Source organism: Pan paniscus, chromosome 7, assembly GCF_029289425.2.
Source record: "Pan paniscus chromosome 7, NHGRI_mPanPan1-v2.0_pri, whole genome shotgun sequence".
Taxonomy (NCBI): Eukaryota; Metazoa; Chordata; class Mammalia; order Primates; family Hominidae; genus Pan; species Pan paniscus.
Window position 1 is genome coordinate 115,676,762 of NC_073256.2, and position 18,851 is coordinate 115,695,612.

Consider the following 18,851-nt stretch of genomic DNA (forward strand, 5'->3'; position numbering starts at 1 on the left):
GGCAGGGCTGCGTAGTCTATACCTTTATTCTATGTTTGTGGATGAGTTTATTGACCAACTTAAAACTAAATGCTAGGTTATACCTGTCTACATTGATGACTTCCTCTCAATTTGCTAGGTCCTTCCATCACAGAAACTGATTATATTAATCTGAGTGCTACCTGGGAAGTCGAAAACTTATGTGGTTTTTATTACTCCTGCAAGAGCCTCTCAATTATATTCCACACACATATTTCTTCACTTAAGAGTCAAACAGAGCTATGTAAAGTGAGCAGCATGTTTACAGTAGATCCCTATGGCTTGCTATCAAATTAGTGGCAAATCAGTATTAGAGTAAACAGGGGTCAAAGATCAAACCCACAATTTCACATAAAATTCAAAACACGAAACACAAAACACAAAAGAGAAGGCTCGTGTCATGAGACCATCAACTACTCTTAAAAAATAATCAAAACCAGGAAAAGATGAGAGGAAGCAAAATTTAAACATGATTTTAGTCCAGAATTTGATGCAAAAGCCAGACCTTACAGAGATCTATTTAAAACTATGACAACTCACTACATGTCACTCATCTTAAATGGAAACACACATCAAAAGGTGGCAAGAACCAGGATTTAGCAGCTCCCGCATTCTATTCATGGACTTGACACTGACTTTGGACAAGTAAAAAAATCTGTCTTCATTTTTTCACTCTGAAAAGCAGGGTGGAAACTATTGTTTTACTTCTCTTGATGGACAACTCTGGAGTCATGCTAATAAGAAGGCAGTGGTAATTCTCTCCTAGATTTGATTAGATGTATTTTTGAAAAGTCAAATGATTTAGTAGCATGAAATTGTACACACCACACCCCATTTTTATTGTAGGCAGCTCTCCACTCTTGGCTTTTAAGCAGGAAACTAGAAGAATCACATTTATTCCATGTTAAAGTGTTCCTTGAAAACAAAACAAATTCTTTAAAAATCAGAAAAATTGATTATTGTTTAGACCATGTTATTAAAACAGGAGCCCTAAGTTAGTCAATAGTTTGTAGCTATTGTTATTAATCTAGGATTAATTACTCTTGAGTTAAAATAGAACTTTTTACCGAATGCTTACATGAATGGACTAGGCTAGCTGTTAAATATTATAAGGGGAAAATGAAAGTCTTTTCAAATAGAAATTAGAAAAACTCCAAAAGATTTACGAATATTTAAAAACAACTCAGTAAATGATTTTAATTACAATACTGCTTATTAATTTGTAAGATTTGCTTAATCAATGCCACCAGATGTCAGTATATCCTACATGATTACTATTGAGTTCTCAAAAACATCCAGAGTTTTCATTCCAGTTAATAAAAATGATGTTGTAGCCAAATAATTAAGGCTCTCTAGGGGATGATAAATCCCATTCCTCAACACTGTTATGTTATGATAGAGGCCCCCCTTCAGTGAGATGCAAACTCCCAACTCCCCAATTAATCTCAGCACTGAGGCTTTGAAAGCAAGAATGTCGTATTCTGAAAAAGATGCTTGGTGGTGGAGCTAAAGCATGTTGAGGAACACTGACGTGAGTAGAGCTTCAGCAGGTCAAGTCTAAGACCATGAATTCTGTGACCTGCTGATCCTATTGGCCTTGTTTTTCCATTATGGAAATATCTTATTGGGTTTGGCCTTTCACCCAAGGGACTTTTCAGCTAGATAAGTGGAATTTTTATGAACGAAGATAACTTTTACTGGATATGTGCTAGGATGTATACCTACTGAAACAATAAGAAGATGAGACAAAAAAAGTTTAATGTGTTTAAAGTATAAAAGTCTGGTGTGTGCCACTTTTTGACAATAGGAAGGATTTAAACTTGCTTATTAGCACTGAGTTCTCAAGCCTTCTAGAATTTTCACTTTGGTTAACAAAGTGATGTAGTGCTCTTAAAAATTAAGGGTCTTAGTAAACTTGGAAACATTTTGCATTTTAAGTTAGTTTTATGCAACAACTGATCCATTCGTTGAAAGGATAAATCAGGGAGCTTTCTAAGAAGTAGTAAGGACAAGATCTAAAATGTTATTTAATAGTATGCCTGTAATTGTGAAGTATATGTGCATTTTGAGAACTATAAACTCTATAAATCTTCAAAGTTCCTGGCACTTTGCTAGTTTTCAGGAAAAATAAGTTTTGCATAAACAAGAGCCATGTTGGAACTTCACATTCTAGAGTCTCACTGTGGAGATTATCCTGGGCATGGCCCTGGGGACAGCATTGCCAGGCAGCAAGGCTTCCTGCTGCATAATGAAGAATGCACATTTTATCCTCGGAATAAAAGAATCCTCTTTTATCCTAGAAGTTGATATTTCTGTGAGCTTTACCCTTGAAGAGAAATCCTTTGAAATATTAATCTTCAGTAGAAGAAAAATTGTTATAGTCTTGGTCCTTGATGAAAAGAGAAAGAAAAGTACTGCAAAATTTCTTGGACTCTACTAAAACATTTGTACACCTGTAATTGTGTCTGTGAAAAGGTAACTTGGATTTTTTTAAAAGTTTATCTAATTTTAAGGCATTTGTGAAATTCACTACAAACAGAGCTCTCTCTCTCCATAAATGCACATGCACACATATTGTTTCTTTGGTACACAGAGATCATTGAACCAAATAATTAAGGATTCTCTATGGAATAATGCCAAATAAGAAATTTTAATTTGGTAACATATGTGTTTTATGACACAGTTCCCCAAAGTTACTGTATTTGAATATCTGCTCTCATGTATAATCGTGAAGCCTTAGAAATCAGAAAATTTGACCTAGTACCTGAAAGCAAGTGCTACAAAAATCACTCTTAAACACATCTTACTTGTCCTCAAACCTTTCCCTATCAAAATGCATTTCACAAAATACAGGGACTGTCACCCACTCCTCAGGACCCTGGGCATTTGCACTACTTAATTTTTAATCGCCATGATTTTGTGAACTAATTTATTTTACTCACTAAAGCTGGTTTCTAGGTAATAACTAATCTTCCCAAGAGGCTGTTGGACAAATAGTTGGTAGGTATAATCGATTTTTCAAAGCTGGAAAAAGAAAACAGGAGGAAGTGAAAGGCATTTCACATACATCATCTCTTTTATCCTTCATAAAATGTATGAGGTAAGATTACCCTCTCCATTTGACTGATGAGGAAACTGGCTCAGAGAGGGTAATTAACCTGCCCAAGATCACTCTCTATTTAAGTAGGAGAGCCAGGATTTAAACTCAGATCTGTCTGACTCCAAAAACCATTCTCTGTCCAGCCCAAGATGTTTCCATTTAAATTACTTATCCACAATTACATGATGAGGGATAATAGAATTGACACAAAACTCACTGCCAGTGCACTGGAGTATGTTTGAATGGAATCCTCACAATAAAGTCCAACAGCACAACTCCTCCTCACCAACCAACAACATCCTACATTTTTTTCTCTCTTTTATTGCCAGTCTGATTTACTCTACGGAATCAATATCTTAACTAAATCATAGATTTGCTTTCTCTTGAATCCTGTAAGCCACCCTGAGAGGCTCAGTCCATAAATCACTGAGGAAACAAAATGTAAAGAAATTGGAGCAGGCCAGATGCAATGGCTCACCCTGTAATCCCAGTGCTTTGGGAGGCTTAGGCAGGTGGATTACCTGAGGCCAGGAGTTCAAGATCAGCCTGGGCAACATGGTGAGACCTGTCTCTACAAAAAATGCAAAAATTAGCTGGGCATGGTGACGCATGCACTTGTAGTCCTAGCTACTTCTTTGGGAGGCTAGGGCAGGAGGATTTCTTGAGTCCGGGAGTTCGAGGTTGCAGTTGAGCTGTGATTGTGCCACTGCACTCCAACTTAAATGACAGAGCAAGACCCTGTCTCAAACAGACAAACAAAACCACAGCAAGAAATGCCATTCAAATGTGGTTTTAGATGCACTGTGGATATGGTCAGCAGGCTTCTGTGTGCTCATGAATCAATCTGAATGGGGCATGAAGAGGGAATATGAACTCAGAAACTTCACGTTGGTTGTGGGTACTCCAAATGTCTTGTTCTCACTCATCTTTCCTCTATCTCATTTAAATTCAAAACCGTCATTTCCAAAACAGAAGAGAAAGAGAAAGCGGGGCGGGGGGGGGGGGAGCGGAGGGAACAAGAGTGCATATACCCAGATTATCTATCTATCTACCTATCTATCTATCTATCATCTGTCTATCTATTTATTATTGAGACAGGGTCTCACTGTGTTGCCCAGGCTGGTCTTGAACTACTGGGCTCAAGGGATCCTCCTGCCTTGGCCTTCCAAAGTGCTGGGATTACAGGCGTGAGCCACCGCACCTGGCCCCAGATAATCTTAGTATCAAGTTATGTGAGGTTGATATTGCATTGACAAGTCTAGGGTCAAAAAATTGACATATTTAAAAACTCATCCTATTTATTCAGTGTGGATCTCAATAGATTTAGGTGGTACCAAGTTCTTGTACAGACCACAATACAGAGGAAGCAATGGGAAATCAACCTCTTTCCTAACCACATAGCTGTTTGCTTTTAACTGGATGATTGAGGCAGCTTCTAACTTTTGTGTCCAAATGATGATTTCCAGTGTTTTGGAAAAGTAATAAGATCCTTCCTGGGGCCAGTTTGGAGCCAGCTCTCAAAATCACAGACTATTGGGCTAGAAAGGCTCCTAAGGACACCAGCACTTGCTGAGTAAACACAGCCTAATGGTCACCATTTTGTTCTCGAGTGTACAGAGAACATGAGTAACCAGGGAGCGTAGAAAGGAAAATAATTTCACAGGGTTGCACAAGTATTACTTATTGCTTTGTTACCCACAGGGGAAGTTCATGGAGTTTAAGACACCATCTTGATCAGGGTGTTCACTCTGCAATCGGTCCTGTGGGGGGTTTTCAACACTGTGCCCAGCTATAGCCTTCAAAATTGTCTTGTAAAAATTCCTGCTGTTCTGACACAATGCAAGAGAAGGTCTCATTCTTGTGCGTTTGCATATTTTGTGCAGGAGATGAGAGCTTACCCTGGCTCGTCTCTCTAACACGGTCTTTGGTGAGGAATATGCCAAAACCTGGGTCACAGTCCTTGCATCACTCTGGAAGGTGCAGACTTCCACAGCATGGTGGCAATTCCTAAGGCCGGCTGCAGAGCTGCTGTCAGAGGCTCTCCCTGTGTGGAGCCAAAGATTTCAAATACTGCACATTTTCTGCTTTGTTTGATTTTTAGGGTAAACACCCTTCTGTGTGTAGGTAAAGGAAAAAAAAATCAGCCAATTTTATGTCTCACTGACCTAGAAAGGGCAAGCTCTGAAACTTTCATATAACAAAAAGAATCTAGTCTGGAATGAAGTAACTCACTTTTGCAAATATTTGTACTGACAATACAATCTGTGCATACAATTTTTTTTAGGATACTCAAATATAGGAATTTGAGATGTTTGAAACCTAACAAATAATTCTCACCATATGCCCATTTTTCTTAATCTTATCATAATATTTCAGAATAAATTCGCCAGCTTTCTTACATCCAACTGCCCTGATATAATGAAAAGAGAGCCCTTCTCTCTCTTTTATTTTTGGGGAGTGTTTTTAAATCAAGATTTATATTCAGCATGACATTGCTGACGTGATTCACTCCTCTTGGCTCTCCAGGGTCATAGCCCAACTTCATAACCTAAGCACTAATAACAAAATAAAAAAACTAATAGCAATACTTATTATTTATTGATTAATGTGTATGGACCATCACTTCTGAGAATTTTATATACACCATTTAATTTAATTCTCATGACAATTAGTAAACAAATAAAGCTAACACCAAATGTTTACTATGTGTGAAGGTTAATTTAATGCATCAACTTGACTGGGCCACAGGATACTCAGACTGGGGCACAGTTAAACATCATTCCAGGGTGTATCTATCTAGGGAGTGTTTGCGGAAGAGATGAACATTTGAATTGGTAAAGCAGATGGCCCTCCTTAATGTGGGTGGGTCACATCTCATCTGTTGAGGGACTGAATAGAACAAAAAGGAGGAAGATCAAATATGCTCTTGGCCGGGCTGCTTGAGCTGGGACATAGTGCTCTTGGTTCTCAGGCCTTCAGGTCTGGACTGGAAACTACACCACCTGCCCTCCAGCTTTCAGGCCTTTGAATGACACCACCAACTTTCCCAGGTCTCCAGTGTGCAGATGGTCCCTCTTGAGAGTTTTCAGCCTCCATAGAGCCAAAACCATATATAGACATAGCCTGTTGGTTCTGTTTCTCCAGAGAACTCTGATTAATAGACTATGTATCAGACATGATCCTAATCATTTTACATATTAACTCATGAACCTTCATAATCCTCTTTAGTCTTATAAAATAGATTTTTACCCATTTTACCCATTTTAAAGACTACTATGTCCACATTACAGTTGAGGTAGAGATATCATCTGATAGGCTGAGAGAGTCAACAACTTGGCTCAAGTTTTGCACCTAGACTGTTACATTAACCAAAATGGCAACTGTTTCTTCTGTTGCGAATCTACCCTTTTGGGATATCGGAATTAATATCTTCTTTTCCTTCAAGCCTTCAATGGCTTACTGTTGCCTCTGGAGTGAATTCCAAACTTCTTAGTGTAGCATTAGAGGTCCCAACATTTGGCTCCAGCCTCGGTTCCCATCCATTTCTGCTCTCTACTCTGGGCTATGACCACCTTACGTGGGATCTCTCAGCTCCACTGCATTCTTTGGTGCCTATGGGCATGTGCAAGTGCTACTTGGGTCATTTCTCTCCATCCCTGCCTACTGTTACCACCCATTCCTAGGCCCTCATCATTTCTCACCTGAATTACTGCCGCCACCTTTGAACTGGTCTTCCTTCTCCCCTGCAAACCATCTCTACTCAGTAGCCAGAATGATCTTTCTAAAATGCAAGCCTGAACATGGCATGCCCATGCTTAAGGCTTCTAATAATTTCCCCTTGCCATAGGAATAAAGTCCAGATTCCTTCAAACGGCCCTCATGACCTCATCCCAGCTTACCTCTCCAGCCTCATCTCTCACTATCCTCCTAAATGGGCCTCTTCATTCTTCAGCCTTTGCATGAAAAGGCCCTTTTGCCTAGAATATTCTGCTTTAGTCTCACATGGACAATGCCTACTCAACCTTTAGTTCTCAGCTGGGATGTCATCTCCCTTAGGACACCATCCTTGACTCACCCCTACAAATGTTTTCCAGGCTGGAAGCATGCGGGGCCATAAAGAGGGCCACATACATCATGCCAGCTACTCATTGTTGCTCTTCTCCCACTGTGTGGTCATGGCCTGGCTCTTGCCAGCTTCTAACACTGGACTCTGCATTCCCTAAATGGCAGGACTGTTATTCACTATTGTTGCCCCAATACCTGCCACACCATAGCAACTCAATAAATGTCCAGTAAAGAAAGTGACCAAATGAACAAATGAATGAATATCTGGAATGCCTGCTCTGTCTTCACTTCCTGAAGAAATTTCTGCTTTGCTTCAAAAGTTGGCTCCAACCTCATTCTGCCTCTAAAGCTGTCCTTGTCCCGTCCCCTCTGTGGAATTAACAGTGCCCTTCTCGTCTGGAAAATGTGCTATTAGATAGATAGATAGGTAGATAGATAGATAGATAGATAGATAGATAGATAGATAGTATATTTAGCAGGATTACAAATATGGTTCTACAAAATAGTGGCAAGGATTCTATGTTTACTCACTTCAAGCTTAGTCTTTGATGCAGGGCCTGGCCCTAGTAGGCTGTCAATAAACATTTGTGGAATTGAATACTGTGTTTCACATCACCTGTCCATTCACATCAGCTGAGGCTTTTCATTAGGATTACATCATCACAAATGGAAGAAATTGAAGGATGCAAAGAGAAAAAATTAGGAAAGATGTAGCATTGTGATGAAACAATGTACGATATCCAGAAAGACACCCAGCCTTCTGCTCCTGGGGCTGTCTGCTTCCTCCCTCGGGAAACGTGCGGCACATTGTCTCAAAGCATAGTCTTTCTCCCCTATCTTGTCTCCACTGACTCCTTCACAATGGGTCTGCAGCCCAGCATATGCTTAGCTATTTAGACAGCAAATAATAGTGGGTTTTCCCCCACCATGTTAACATTCAGTGCTAAGCAGCAAGTATATGCAAGTAGGTGGCAAGCCTTGAGTGGCTAAACCTTGGTGTCATTTGATACATCAATCTGGGGCTCAACCATCCCAAGGAGTTTTGTCCTCAGAAGAAGCCAAGTCACCCCTTCACCCTGACTCTGTTTAGTCCAGTCCACATCTTTGGTTCAGCTGGAAATCCCCTCTCCTTAGGCACTGAAATCCCAGTGTGGACACTATCCCACTCCGCAGTCCACTTTTCACTCATTTATCACATTATTGTCTGCTTTGACAAATTCCCCTCTGCAGATGCATTTTCTAATTGCTGTTTCTGAGAGTTATTCAATCCCCATTAATTAATCCGGTTTTCCCTCACAACAGTTTCTGTAAATAACTTCTTTCTCCTCTTTATCCCTGTGCTCAATGGTTCACCCCTACAGGTCTTCTGCGGATGGTCCCCTATGTTTCTCAGTCTCCCCTTTGGTTCACTTCAATAAGCATTTACAGAGAGTCCACTGTGTTTTAGGCACTGGAGATAAATAAAAATGAGTAACAAATAGGGCCTATTCTCAAAGGAGGTATCCTAGACACACAGAAGCAGATAGAACACAGAGCGATCATGGATGTTTGTACAGATTTCCCCCAAAAGTAGACCCTGAAATAGGGATGTGGATGCCATTCATTTATTTGAGAGGTGATCCAAGGAAGCACAATGAGGGAGTGAGAAAGTGAAACAGTGAGGAAGCAGAAGCCAATCGGGAGTGTATTGATCAGTAGGTGAACACTGTGGGCAACTGGGGCTCAGTCCCACTGACAGCCCTCTGAGACACGTGGAGGGCAGCCTTTGGAATTGTCCCATTGTGGAGCAAGGAAGCTGGGGTGTTTATCAAAGAATTCCTGTCCCTCATTGGTTAAAAGTTGCTTCTGAGACATTAACTCCCTGGCACTTTTGCCTAACCCATGTAGAGATGACATGCTCCTGTGGTCAGAGAAAGCCCTCAAGTCAAGACAGAAATGCTTGAGAAATGAAGCCATAGACAGGGACAGGAATTGCTCACTTGGTCTTCAGATGGTTTCTGGGGTAGTCCCAGGGGAGATGAGTGAGGCACCAATAACACCTGTTAAATGGACACAGAAATGTGTGTGGGGGAAGGGGAGGGTATTGTAAATTAGGAAATTGTTCATAGAAGTGTTGTCTTAGCAAGCTTTTGAAGGTCAATAGGCATTCTCCCAGATGGACAGATATAGAAAGTGTTTCAGACTGATGGGACATTTTACACAAGGGCTTAGAGATGTGAACTAGTGTGCTGATGTGAAATATCCCAAGTAGATGGGTACAGATAAGCCTGCAGGGGAAGGAGACACAAGGTGAGATGATACTACTGAGGTTGATAGCATTTGCACTACATCTTTCCAATGCTGGGAAACAAAATCCACAGCAAGCTGGTGAAAGGGTTTTGTCAGCTGTGGCCAAGATAAAAGGTTTTGTCATCGTGGCAATGCTGACAAAACCCTTTGACCATTTTCCTGATCTCTGATCTGCAGTATCCCCTCACCACACACACACACACACACACACACACACAGACACAGACAGACACACATATTTCTGGGCCCATGTAACAGGTGCTGAGTGTAGCTTGTGGGGCTATTTGGGTGGACAGGCAAGGAGGTCCCATTGGGGTTCTCGGCTAGCCTCCAGATTTATGGGACATGTTTTAAACCCTCTACATAATTTAGTTTCTTGTTTTCCCTTAGTTTGTTTACCCACTTTGATGGAAGGAGAGATTTCCTTTTCCTGAACTTCTCAATTTTACCCTAGTCATTAGCAGAATCATGTGGAATAAAGACCTCAAGGAAATTGCGGCATTTTCATTTCTTATGAGGAAGTGTAATTTGGGGCTCAAGGAAAACAGAGCCTGCGTTATTGACAGAAGAAACATGACCCTCACAGGGGAAAAGAGAACAATATGGATTGCGATATTCTTACTTCAAACATATACCACTGTGTTTAAATAAATAAATAACCCAGAAATACCCCTGGGGGGAAAGCACAATGAACAAATTATGATGATCATATTCCATCTGTGCACTGCAACTGTGTTTGCGGTGTTTGACTCTCTGAGTAGGCTCCAGGAGCCACCACTAATCTTAGCAGCAGCCTTGATGATGTTCTTTCTCCATTATTTTGTGTTTTACCTCATGGGCAAAGAAAAAAGGGGAAAAACGCCAGTGATAAAAATAAAGGATCTTTTGGGAGTTGTTCTTGTTTATTTAACTTCCTTCTTTTAAGATAAAGAAATGCAGCTGGGAGCAAGGAAGGGAGAGAAAGGTAAGAATATTTTAAAACTAATTATAGCATAAAAATCATCCAAGAGTGCTCTGTTCCGGCCTCTGTCAAAGTCTCAGCTTCGTCCTTATGCATGAGTCAGAGGCACCCAGGGGTTAAGCTTGTGACTGTCAAGAGCCATTATTGCATTTGGTTATTTTTGTGGGATGCTGGAATGCAGCTAGTGTCAGTCCCATCCTGTAACACAGGGCAGGGTTTCTCAACACTGGCCCTATTGGCATTTTGGGCTGAAGGATTCTTTGTCATGGGGGCTGTCCTGGTCATTGTAGGATGTTTAGCAGCATCTCTGGCCTCCATCCGTTGGACAGATGCCCCCTCCCAGATTGTGACAGCCAAAAACATCTCCAGGCGTTGCCAAATATCCCCTGGGGGACAAAATCACCCCTGTTTAAGAACAAATGACATAGGGCTACAAAACTCGCTGCTATGGAAGCAAACTTGTTCCACATAATCCAGGAGGTCACTCCAGGTTTTTATCCAAATTAAAAAAAAAAAAAAAAACACTAAAAAACAGGTCCTCACCTTTCCCCGCTTTGGTCTGTAGTTGCTTTCTAACTTCTAGAGCCTTTTTATTGCCCAAAAATATACAGTGCCCTACAGTACTTTGTCTTTATTTGATTTTTCTCAGGCCTCTCAAGCAGACCATGGCTGCTGAACAAAACCTAGACCCCTGTGGTTGGGAACCTTGGGTGAGCTGATAATCAAACATTTTTATATAGTAAAAAGGAAAAGAAATTTTTATGTCCTTCCTATTAAAAATGCTCTGTTGCAAATTATATTATTTTTAATTTCCAGGAAAATTGTCAAAGTTACAATCTCCTTAAAGGCAAGGACTATGTTTTGTCCTTCTGATTGTAATTGTTCACAATGCTCAGCACATAGTAGATACTCAATAAATGCATAATGATTAACTGATTGAGATGGATCAACTAGCATTTAGACTTCAGCCATAGAAGCAGCAGCCATAGAAAAACCCAGAAACAAGCAAATAGACCTCTAGATGAGTATCTTTACTTGAGTGAGTCATTAGTAAGGAAATAAGTATCACAGAAATACACCTGCTTTTCTCAGTTCAGATTGGTTCAGCAGACATATATTGAGTGCTTTGTGCAGTGGGGACTCTCAAGGCACTTAAAAGCACATAAAAATACTTCAGTGGATAATTTCAGTGCAATATGGGACATTCTAAGACAGAGGGGCTTAACCAGCTCTGTGGGAGCCCAGTAGAGGGGCACCAGCATAGCCTTTGCAAGGAGGTGAGAGCAGGGTTGGAAGGTATAATACTTGAGCTATGTCATGGGACAGTAGGCATGTGAAGGGGGTGGGAACTGAAGGGGTGGGATGGTGGCAAGGACAGTCCAGGTGGAGGAATAGCATGAACAAAGTTACGAAAGCATTTATTGGCATGATTGGTATGGGAGGACCATCATGTATGATTTGATGTTGCAGGGGCTGGGAATGATGGAAGATGAAGCTGGAGACATGGAAAGGCCAGGTCATGGATGACCTGACACCCCTACCAGGGAGTGGGGGCCCTCTTCTGCATGGGGAGGGCACAGAAAGGGTTTAAGCAAGAGGATGAGGCAACACGATTTGTGTCTTGTGCAGCAGGAAGCATGGGCTTAAAGAGCAAAGGTCAGATCAGGCACTTCCATGACACTCAAGAAGAGAGGTCGCAGAGGCTTGCTCTAAGTAATGAAAGGTGGGGGGTGCAGAGCTGAGAAATGGAGCAGGATGTCCAAATAGACTGAACCACAAGTGGAAACCCTCTGAACAAGGGAGAGCCCACAGGTGGTTGGGTGGCCTTTCAAAGATCTGTGGAGATGTGAAAAGGATTTCTTCCTTACCTTTATGCTGCTCTCTCTTTCTTGGATTTTTGTGTCATTTTAGGTAGAGAAGAGAAGCTATCTTACAGATATTCCTTATCTTACAGATATTCCTTATAGAGGCCTTTGTGGTTTCAAGGTCTCTAAGCTCATCAAAGAGGTGAAGTTGGATATCACAGAAGGAGCAGCTGGTGTCCCCAAAGGGTAGAGCTACAGGGATGGGAGGGAAAAAGAGGGAGGGTCCAGATTTTGAAAGGAAGAGAGGCCTAGATTCCTAGGTTAGTGTCTCTAACATGACAGATGCTGGAAGGGGAATGATCTGAGTCAGAAAATTATATTTGATATACTTAATACTAGTGAATTCAGGACTACTTGTGAAGTTCTGGAGTGCAATGCTAAGATCTGGAGTGCAGGTGAAGGTGCTTAGAATTGAGCAAGTCAAGAACTCATAAGGCTGGTAGTGTGTTGAATGGACCATCCACGGAGGCATTGACATGTCCCAGAACTGAATGGAGATTCAGTCCGCCCCTAAGATTGGTGTGGCCTCTGCAAGAGTTCAAATGGAGGTGCCTGCCTTCTTTTCCCACACCCACCCCGATCTATTCTGAGATGTGGAACAAGGAGGACAGGGCAGGTGGGATGGGCTTGAACATCCAAGCTCCACTCACACCTTCCCAACCAGTAGCTACTTGGATGCCTCTAGGAGTGCACACACCAGTAGCGCTGCTCACCTTCTGGAGGACAGACCCATGGAGGAGGCCCTGGAAGTGGGCTCAGGGCCATATGGGCAGGCACTTTCAAGGTCCTAGGTACCCAGAACATAGTCTTGAAAGAGGGGGCATGGGCTCTCTGTGAGACCCTTCCCTTGGCCCCTTAGATTTCTTGTCTCTTAGAGAGCAGGGTCCTCTAAAAAATGGGGCCCAGGGTAGGAACCCTGGTGGGTTAGATCTAAAGGCAGTAATGGCAGGTTTAGAGATGCAGAAAAAGGATATGAGTCAGGGCCTTGGTCTTCAATGAATGTGTGTGTGTGTGTGTGTGTCTGTGTGTTTTGAGAATATGGGTGGCAGTGATAGCAAATAGAGGGGAAATAAATAAATATAGGGGAAATAAAGGTGAAGATCCACCTTAATCCAACTCAATTGCCTTAGAATCCAGTGAGATGTAAGGTTATGCTCTAGCAGGTTGATTTTCTGGTTTTCCCTGGTAACCTTCAGTTCCTGCAGAGTTAAAAAGACAAGCAAGCAGAGTGAGGAAATGCTGAGAGATGATACACTGAGAAGTGGTAGCTGGCAGCAAAAGACAGTGAGAGAGTGAGAGAGAACAGTCCCCAAATAGAAAAACATATTAGGAGGGGGTCATCTAGTGCCAGGGCAAATAGCCTTACATGCCTCAAAAGCTCCTCAGGATACAACTCCATTACAGCATGGAACAATGATGAATGTGCTTTTAGAAGTTTCCATTTTTGGGAAAAAGCATTTGCTTTCAGTTGTCTAAAAAATCCATTAATTTAAACCTCCTCTTTCTCCAACAACTCGTGATGAGTTGGATATTGCTGCAGATCCCATTTCATCTGAGCATCAGATTCTGTTACCTCTCCTCTGGTTCAGTATCACCTGATCAAGTTTGATATTGCTTTTCCTCCTCCTGCCCCCCTCCTGGAGAATTTCACCTGCCTCATCCACAGAGGAGCATTGTATGGCTCATTGCGTGGTCAGGCAGGATAAAGTCAGCTCCACTAATCAAAGCCTGAAAATGAAGCGGCAATTCTGCTGTTATGCCCTAATTCACAGGCTCATCATTAAATTGTTATCATAGCCTCAGACGAGACTTTTAATTCTCTTACAACAGCTGGCAAATGGCAGGAACAGATGCTCTCACTCACTGAAGCAGCTTCTGCAGGAGCAGTGGAGAAGAGAGAGGATAATGGATACCAGCAAGGAAGGTTCAGACACTCCCTTATCCGCCACTCTCAATCCTGGAAAATCTGGGCTTCCACTTTGGGAGTCTTATTGCAGCTCACCAGGAGCTGGTCACAGTATGGAACCAAGAGAGGTGTGGGCCTGGGAGAGCTTTTGTGTGGCTTTTAGAGCTCCCCTTAGCTCCGGGTGGATTCCCACAACTTCCCTGTATCAAGTCCTCCCTCTAAATGTTGGCTCTAAAAGCAAGAATGCAGATGGAGTCCCCACCTCATGTGGCGCTATGCTTACCCTCTTTACCCTGAGCAAGAAAGGCACTGTGGGCCAGTCTGGCAACCAAACCATTGTTCATAATATCGCTTTTATGGACAGGGATTTCCAGTGCCAAACGACTGACTGACAAACAAATTTGAGTAATTTGGGGCCATCGTGTTTGTACATGTGTGTGCATGTCATGCCAGCATGTCCCCAACACTCATCTGCAGAATCCACACCCAGGCTCTGGGGCCATTCCTGATCTGAATGGGTGGATGAGACATGATGATGACAGTGGCGGTGTGGGAGGAGGAGGAGAGGAGCCGATGTGTTTTACGACCCTGCTCTGTAGCATCAAGGCCAGCTCAGTAGGATAAAGTGCTCTGGAGAATGAAATCCCACTTGGTAGTATCAAGCGTAGTATTAAGAGCTGACAGGTTTTCCAACCCCATTCTGCATTACCGAGTATCAGAATGTCTATAACTACTCCGTAGGTAGGAATTACTGACACCCTTTAAGAGATAAGGAAACTGGACTGGGAGAGATTAGGTAACGTTTCACAGGTGGAGGGGAGGTCAAAGAGCCAGGATTCTCATTTACCCCATGCTCTAACCAGTGTCCAGCAACCTCTCCTAAAAGGCACCTTGGGTGCTTATACTTTGTACTTCAAGGGCTCATTTGCCTGAGTTTTCTGATAGTCCAGGACTGATCTTATCTCTTGAGTCTAACAATAAGGCTTTGTCTTGTTCCCTGTGGCCGGTCACCTTGATTTAGGTCTCATTTCTGATAACTGCATCCTTATCTAATTCCTCTTCATCAGGTGCTGCTCACGACCAGGATCTCCATTCCTCTAGGACAAAATATTCACCCTGATCTTTCCAGTATTGCCTTTAAGTCCCAGCTACTGGGACCTTAGTGCCCCAGTGCTGCCTTCTAGATTTATAGACAATGACCACTTACTAGTTGCCCCCATTGCTGACAGTCGGCTTCCCTGATCCACACTGCCTCTCTCTGATCTCCAAGCTCCTATCCTCAGCCCACCTGTAAGCATCTGGCCATCCCTAGCCACTGTGTAATGCCTCATCAACATGTCCTGTCTGTCCCCTAGGTCCAAACCACTCCAGGTGCCACTGAAGCATTTGTAAGAGACCTACAAGCAAGCCTGAATTTTCCTAAAGGGGTGCCAGGGAGTCTGGACCACACATTTCTACTTCTGCCTTGACCAAAGCCATCCCCCAAGTCTTCCCTTAAAGATCTGCCTTTTGGAAGCTCTGGCCACCCACTGGGCTGGCAATTAATGATCCCACCCAGCCTCTTAGGCCATTTCTTATCACTATTGCTGACCCCAGGGGTTCACTTGGAAGCTTTCTCAAATGCATTTTCCATTATTGATTAAATATATAAGGGAGAAAAGCTTTAATTATTAGTAATTCTTTCTTGCACTGACTTGCAAGAAAAGCACTCAGAGCAAGGGAAAAATACAATTCCCAGAGGTCCTCCCAGCTTCCCTCTGTGGAGAGCAAAGGAAGTATGAAGCTTCAAGGTCTCCCAGCTTTCCTAGTGCAGCCTGGGAGGTGTGGTAACTCCTGTGGCATTCTCTGCTGCGGTAGCAAGGTAGAAAATAGTGATAGTGGAGAAAATCATGGATGAGGAAAGACCCTCACAATGAATGTCAGGGAAAGTTTTAGAGCAGATTGAGAGGTGTAGATGCTATGGGGCAGCTTTGGAGTATGAGAGAATTTAAAAGGAGTCAAAATTTATTATCATTATTATATTATTTATTACACACCATGTTGCCTAGGATTATACACAGGATTCCCCATATTTAAGAGATACAATGAAAGGATGGTTACTAAAATTACTTTTAGTTTCTGAAGTGCATTTATTTGAATGTGATTTTGGAAAGAGACTGGGCCATGTGGAACTCCAGAACCATAAAAACCACATGTGGATACTGCCCCAGGCCACTGAAGAAAACATAATTGTTTTGCAAACTATCATCTGACAAGTCCTTAGGAAGGTACTGTTTTCATCTGAAGATAAATTTTACCTAAATTCTACCATGTTTTTCAATGCTGCAGTCCTCCTCACCTGGAATCCTTCCATCCTTGGCTCCCTGTATCTGCAATGCAAAAGAAATACAAACATTTACCTATAGCAAAACTCTGAGAATCTCCACAAAGTCAGGCTGCCAGGAAAGCCTAAGAGCCTGGGAAGGAGAAGGAGGGGACAATACATTCTGCATGGTTTAGGCATCCTTGCTGCCCAGTGCCTTTTAATCCCCTTGGCAAATGGCCTGGGTTTATTTTTTAGAGTGGGTTGGGCAAACTCAGATGGAAAAGGCAATACATGGCTGGAGCACAGGAGCCATGAGTAGAAAATATGGGACTCTCCAAATTCTCACCTTGTGGTGCTAATCCCATCACCTATAGTAATGTTGCAAGGCAGGTGAAAGCTTGAATTCTATCTCCAAGGTTATAAAGGAGGTATAAAATAAAACATCTATCAAATATTTTGAGACCCTTAGAAGCACAGAATGTTACAGCTGAAAATCCTAGGTGTCTCTGAGAGTGTGGAAATAGGCCAATTTAGCTTAAAACAAAACAAAAGATTGCAATCTACTGAGCCTGAAGTGGTTTGAGATCTATGTATGCTTAATCTAGCAATGTATGTCCCAAATACTGCAGGTCCTCTTGACTTTAATCATGGAAAGATGATCCCATATTCATTGAGAAGAAATAAATAAAGCAGCCTCTTTAACCTGCCTTTCCCAAATACCAAAACCACTCGTTTGCATGTAACACACTGAAGGCATCAGGTAACTATTGAGTGCTTTTCTCCATTTCATCTTAGTAGGAGTCACACTTTTTACTCCCCTTTTCTGCTTTTGGTAAGCCTCAGGCTTTGCCAGTGAGGAAGAGACCCTTTCAAAATATTGGACACCAGATACAGGATTTGGAAGAAATTGGAGTGATGTCATCTAGGGAAAGGCGGTCCAAAAAAGAGCCACCTAAAGGCTGGAGGAAGAATCGTCTGAAAATATTAGAGGGAACAGTATCTGATGTTCACATAGGACTGGAAATAGTGTCTGTTCTGAACCAGGCATGGAAAGAGGCAGGAAAACACAACCTATAATGAGGAAAATAATTAATCAGTAGAAACCATCCCCAGACTGACACAGATGTTGGAATTAGCAGAGCAGGACACCAAAATAGTTTTTATTTTGAGTTCTTCTATATTTCAAAAAGTTAAATAGAAATGTGGAAAATATAAAAGATCCAAATTGAATTTCTAGAGATGAAAACTACAATGCCTGAGATTAAAATACACTGGATGGAACTGATGGCAGACTAGGCATTTCAGGAGAGAAAAGATTCATTGGACTTGAAGATCGAGGTATAGAAACTACCTAAAATGAAACGCAGAGAGAAGAAATAGCTTCAAAAGTTAACAGAGCTGTCCAAGCATGGTGGCTGCTCACACCTGTAATCCCAGCACTTTGGGAAGCCAAGGTGGGCTAATCACCTGAGGTCAGGAGTTCAAGACCAGCCTGGCCAACATGGTGAAACCCCATCTCCACAAAAATACAAAAATTAGCCAGGCATGATCATGGGTGCCTGTAATCCCAGCTACTCAGGAGGCTGAGGAGGGAGAATTGCTTGAACCTGGGAGGCAGAGGTTGCACTGAGCTGAGATCACGCCATTGCACTTCGGCCTGGGCGACAGAGCAAGACTCCATCTCAAAAAAAAAAAAAAAAAATGTTAACAGAGCATCAGTGGTGGGACAGCCTAATATAACTGTCATTGGAGCGCCAAGGGAGAGGAGGGGGAGTAGGAGACTTGAAAAAATATTTGAGGAAATAATGTCCAAATTTTTTTTTCAAATTTAATGAATACTATAAACTCATAAATCCAAGAAGCTCAATGAATGCCAAGTAAAAGAAACATGAAGAAAAGCATATGAAAATAAAATTTCATAAAAGCACATCAAAATAAAATGTGTCAAAAACCATTGATAAAGAGAAATCATAAAATCATCCAGAGATAAAAGACCACAACATTCAAAGGGACAAAGATAAGGATAACAGCAGATTTCTCCTTGGGAGAAATACAAGTGAGACAGTTGTATCAATCTAGAATACTATACTCAGCAAAGCTATCTGTCAAAAACAAAAGTGAAATAAAAACTTCTTCAGACACAAAAATCTGAAAGAATTTATCTCCAGCAGGTCTACACTATAAGAAATGTTATAGGAAGTTTCAGGCAGAAAAAAAAAAGATACCACATATAGATACGGGTCTACACAACAGAATAAAGAACATTGGAAATGGTAGCTACATATATATGTGTATAAAACTTTTCCTTATCATTTAAATGCCTTTAAAATATAATTATATTT

At 41.8% G+C, this 18,851-nt stretch overlaps 1 protein-coding gene across 2 annotated transcripts in view; it reads right to left on the minus strand.

The window, feature by feature from the left end:
- Positions 1-18,851, minus strand: part of STK3 (serine/threonine kinase 3) — a 505,519-nt gene that overhangs the window by 12,073 nt on the left and 474,595 nt on the right. The window contains exon 14 of one of the 2 annotated variants that reach the window (XM_063606446.1): positions 16,543-16,573. The gene's annotated coding sequence lies outside the window, so the exon portion shown is untranslated. Of the gene's footprint in view, positions 1-16,225; positions 16,574-18,851 lie in introns of those variants that run through there. The other variant, XM_063606445.1, reaches the window with a different exon arrangement.